Raw genomic sequence first — 5455 nt, 5'->3', positions numbered from 1 at the left:
GAAAACAGCGGAATTTAGGGAAAAGATGACAGCGGAGCAATTCACTAGGAACAGCTCCAGGGGGCAATTCACTAGGAACAGCTCCAGAGGGCAATCAGCTGTTCAACTGGCCTGACAAATTCACCAGGAACAGCTCCAGGGTGCAATCAGCTGTTCAACTGGCTTGACAAATTCACCAGGAACAGCCCCAAGGGGCAATCAGCTGTTCAACTGGCTTGACAAAATCACCAGGAACAGCTCCAGGGGACAATCAGCTGTTCAACTGGCCTGACAAATTCACCAGGAACAGCTCCAAGGGGCAATCAGCTGTTCAACTGGCCTGACAAATTCACCAGGAACAGCTCCAAGGGGCAACAGCTGTTCAACTGGCTTGACAAAATCACCAGGAACAGCTCCAAGGGGCAATCAGCTGTTCAACTAGCTTGGACTTAAACATCATTTTATGAAAGTAAATTCTCACTTTCCAACAATTCTGTAATTACAACTCTCAGTAGCACAGATATTACAGATTTCTCCAGTATTTCATAATTTTATACTGGCAAACTTTCTGAAGGGATTGCGGGACCATCAATACTAGTACTACACCAGTTGTGGTGGAGAATTATTTACCTGGTACCATTCTAAGGGAAGTAAATTGTATGTACTTCAGGTGCTCTTAAGTGATTAATGGGTACATATTAATTGTATAGCATTTATAGTTAAAAAAATGTACTCTCAATATTCAGGAAAACATTGTCTGGCATTAAGGCCATGTCTCAAGGCCATGTCTGGTAATAAAGGCCATGTCTGGTAATAAGGTCATGTCTGGTAATAAATTAGGCCATATATGTCTCAAGGCCATGTCTGGTAATAAGGCCATGTCTGATAATAAAGGCCATGTCTGGTAATAAGCCCATTCATGTCCAGTATGTTTCATATTAGGTTGATTTCACTGTAGTAAGTATATTTGAATATGAAATAATTTAATTTTGCTTGTAACAAGCATTTTCATTGGCTCAAAAAATTATGTTATCATCTCAAAACATCAATAATGACTGTGACGTCAGCGGAGTAATCGTTGTTCACAGGATTTTGTATTTATCGATGTGTTTTTAAATATCTGGAGCAAAATAAACATGTTAAACTTAATGAAAATGTTTCTTATCGTTGTTAATTAAATTATACAGTTAACCCTTAAATAACATTCATTTCTGTGTTTGGTTTTCCTGTCATATAATTTGATACATTGGTAGTCCCGTAAGACATGTCTAACATAACATCTTGTATAGCTGTATCGGGGACACATTTGTATACAGGGATGATATTGTGGTGTTGGATGTCGGTGAATCTACTGCCAGGAGGATAAAACATGTTTATATAGACTTCTCAGATCCGGTACACAACTTTGTCAAACCATGAAAAAAAAGGCCATGATAAATTGTCATATCACCAAGTAAAAGGCTAAGCCAGCTTCCACAAGACTAGAGTCTGCAGTTGAGTGCACAGTAGACCGGTCAGCTTAATACGTATTTAATCACTACACCGTTTGCCGTACCATACAATGCTGTTGTGTTAGCAGCAGCGGGTCTGTCCCTGGCTACCTCAGAGTTGTCAGCAGAATTGGTTGTTTACATATGGGATAAGACGCAGAGTACCAGACTACAAACCCAGGCCGGTGACATTGGCTCGAGACTTGTCATTGTTCGGGCTGTCTGACCATGCTGACACTTGTGCGTCTCTAAATCCTTTTATAAGGATAATTTAGTTTCCGATGAAACTGTCAGAACAATCCCAGCCACACAACAACGCTTGGTAGATTTGCTCCAATTTTTACCAATATAAAAGATGGGAAACAATTTTCCTATCTGTTTCTGATGTTGTGATTGGATCAGAAAAGAGGATTACAGATGCCCGAAAATAAATAAATACATTATGAAATGAATGTATATGAAATGCGAAATGTCTGTTTTTGTAGTCGCCCGATTTGTTGGCTAAAGCCTAAGCATTAACAAGCATGGACCGGAATCATCCAGGAGTCTCCAGGTGTAGGAGGTTCAATGTTCATCATGTTTTTGTATGCAGCCTACCCTTATGAATTTGCAGCATGATCACAGCATAGATGCAGTATGAATGCAGCATGGAATTGCAGCATGAATGAAGCATGACTGCAGCATGGTGCCTAATTTACCTCACTATATATTCTTACTAGTTAAAGCATGATTGCAGCATGTTTCAATTATGCAAATTATGCTGGGATCATGCTGCATTTATGCTTTAAGGAAGCATGGCCGCAGCATAATCCCAGCATGGTCTGTGAAGCATGATCCCAGCATGGTCTGCAGCATGATGCCAGCATGGTCTGCAGCATGATCCCAGCATGGTCTGCAGCATGGTTTGCAGCATGATCCCAGCATGGTCTGCAGCATGATCCCAGCATGTTTCAATTATGCAAATTATGCTGGGATCATGCTTCAATCATGCTTCATGGCAGCATGGTTTACAAAATCAATGAAAATCATGCAATAAAAACTTGAAGAATACTTTTGTATTACATTTTATTTGGTAATTAACATGGTATAAAACTTTTCATACAGGCTGTTTTTTCTAGTTCAAACATTTAAAACTTATCAATGAAATGAGAATGTGACAAAACAAATTTTAATTCTAATTTACCCATGGTACTTATTTTATTTGCCTCTTATATTCTTTTTCTCAAAACTTCCATCACATACACAACACAGCTATCTTTTTCTAGTACAATTTTCAAATACAACTAATATCAATTCATCCTAGCTAGAAGTGGTTTGTTTCAACAAAAATAGTCAGCAAGATATACAAGTTCAATGTCAGTACATACTACAGTATGTATTTATAATTCTGGTTTTTTTTTCTAAAATAGTAGGAAAATAGTACAAAATAATATTTTCCAGCAGAGTTAAAGTAGGATATGTATACATTTTGTCACCGACGCACAAGACTAATTTCAGACAGTATACGTAGTTTCCTCGAAGTAGCCCAGATGTACTGGAAACTGTTTTCATGTGTGTCCGTGAACTTAAAATAAACAAAAACAAGCAACAGTCGAAGACTTCTTCTATCGAATTTAACATTATTTCTAATAAACCGTGAAAAGATTATCATAATTTTGGAATCATTTCTAAATACTGACTAAATGAAATGTTGATTGACAATTTGAACAATGATGTGTTGTTTGATGTAGCACGTACTGTAGTGATATATCTCTGTCACTGTCCCCGGGGATTTCAATACAACCAAGCTTGAGACGACTATATTATATTTTTTGCTAGTACAACAAATAACTAACAAGGATTTTTAGATTATATACATGATTTTTTTTTGTATATATATATATTAATGTTTACACTTTTATTATGAAAGGAAATGTTGTATACCTCGACAGATAACATATCGAATAATCTTAATTAATGTGAAACATAAACTTCTTAATTTCTCTTCATTCCTTTCTGCTTTGTGTTAAGTCAATGCCATCAATTTGGACCACAATGCATGCGGTGTTCCTCATTCCAGAATGTACTGCATGCAGACTCAGTCTCTGTTGGAAGAAAGAAAGACTTTTAGAATATTCTTTTATTTCAAAATTAGAATAATTGTCAAGTTTTTGAAGATAATGTATGTATTTAACTTATGTACTTTTCATGATCACTTTGCTATCATTTTCATTATGTTTGCTTTGGAAGCCTTTTTATCAAGAAAATTTAAGCCAGTCACACAAAGCTACAAAATAAAACTTGCCAGGATGACTTAATTATTAATTAAATCAAGCTACTCCCGAATTCTCCATCAGTTCATATCAATGTGAAACTGCAATATACTATACATAAAACAATGTTACTTACTTATAATTCATCTTAATTCACCTATTTCATTTAATCGTTTCAATTTGATGCAATAATCTGCAAACATCGATTCTCAAAAGAATGTGGAGGTAAAGATCTTTCACGAAAGGTTTCATTATCCAAAACACAAATTTTCCTCACCATTGTTTGTGAATACGTATGTACGTCATAATCATAACAAGGGTTGTGTGAGTGGGGAAAAAATGCAATTTAAGTCGGGCCGAAGATCGTTAATAATAAATAAATAAAATTGAAAACTTACGATTGTAACACATGGATCGGTACTGCGTTTCCTTCGGCCGTGTAATCTGTGATAAATTAATCATCGAAACCCTGAAAAATAAATAATTAGGTATTATTGATATGAATAGATCTATATCAAATTCATCGTCGTATAATGTGAAACGATGTCAGAACGTGAAGAAGATTATATAATTAAAACTTACCCTGTCTCGTGACGATGTTTGTCGGTAAAAATATGCATCGGTCGTCAAAAACAACGAGAAAGCTAATATTCATTCGTCAGTAACTTGAAGTAAGTCGATCTTCTTCAGTAAGACGGGAAACAAACTTCGTTTTTAGGCTATCGTCGTGTTTGTTTATACTTTTCTTCTGGAAATAAACATCCGGTGAATTCAAACATGGCTATCAGACTTCCCGCTAAACTCGTGTGTGTTGCATCATGGGATAAATAGTTTACTGCCAGAGATTAACACGATTCATTTTTACTTGTGCGTGTTTTTTATTCTAAATCATAAACTTCTATTGTGTCATACTTTTAAGATAAATATTACAGTATTTAATACTTGCATCGTGCACATTTAGATCGCACGAGCTCGAGGAGCACTCTCGTCACATCTCGGGAGCAAGGTAACTCAACAAACGAGGTCATAGGTGAACCGAACGATAAACATGTAATCTGACCAGAGGTTTTGGCCTCGTCTGTCATACGCCTATTGTTTAATATTTTCAGACGAAGAACCGACCAATGCACGTTTTCTTTTTATGTTCACGATTTCAAATAATTCAGATTAAAGTACGGGAATATCGTCTGTTGTTAGTAAACTCATGTCGAGGTCGAGATCATCACAGCGCTTAACTTCAATATACAAGGAAGCGTCCGAGTGACAACATAAGTTCGACACATGTTTATTGGAGTTTATCATAGCGATGAATGTTGTGTCAAACACGATGTGATTTCGTATGCTATTATCAGATGTAATCTTAACACCGCATATATCCAGAAAGTATGCGATACAAAGACAAAGAGCAGGTGGTTTTAATCTTATTTGATTGAATTAAAAGCGATATTCCAAGCACATGTGTAACTGTTGGTAGAGTGACCCCGATTTTGTTTTGGCGAACATGTTACATGTATGGCTACCTGGTATTAAGCTGGTGCATGGTAAACGGCAACGTCTTGGTTTATGTCAGTGTTTGGATAAAGTGACTGATTCTATCTCCGATAAAAAGTGTATAATCGAAGCAAAAGTCAATATACTGGTTCTTCAAAAAACGATCTAAACTCTGAAAATTTGAATGAAATTTTTATAGGGATGAGTTTTAAGTCGTCACACGAATGTACTAACTTGCAACAT

At 36.3% G+C, this 5455-nt stretch overlaps 1 long non-coding RNA gene across 1 annotated transcript; it reads right to left on the bottom strand.

Moving 5' to 3' along the window:
* Positions 1–3414: 3414 nt before the first annotated feature.
* On the bottom strand, positions 3415–4725 carry LOC117319530. Its single transcript, XR_004530761.1, has 3 exons — positions 4304–4725; positions 4120–4190; positions 3415–3553 (listed from the first exon to the last, which is right to left on the bottom strand). It is a non-coding gene; the product is annotated as an uncharacterized LOC117319530 (long non-coding RNA).
* Between the last annotated feature and the right edge of the window lie 730 nt (positions 4726–5455).

The sequence above is a fragment of the Pecten maximus genome, unplaced genomic scaffold (assembly GCF_902652985.1).
Source record: "Pecten maximus unplaced genomic scaffold, xPecMax1.1, whole genome shotgun sequence".
Classification (NCBI taxonomy): domain Eukaryota; kingdom Metazoa; phylum Mollusca; class Bivalvia; order Pectinida; family Pectinidae; genus Pecten; species Pecten maximus.
This window is presented reverse-complemented; position numbering and strand designations above follow the sequence as displayed.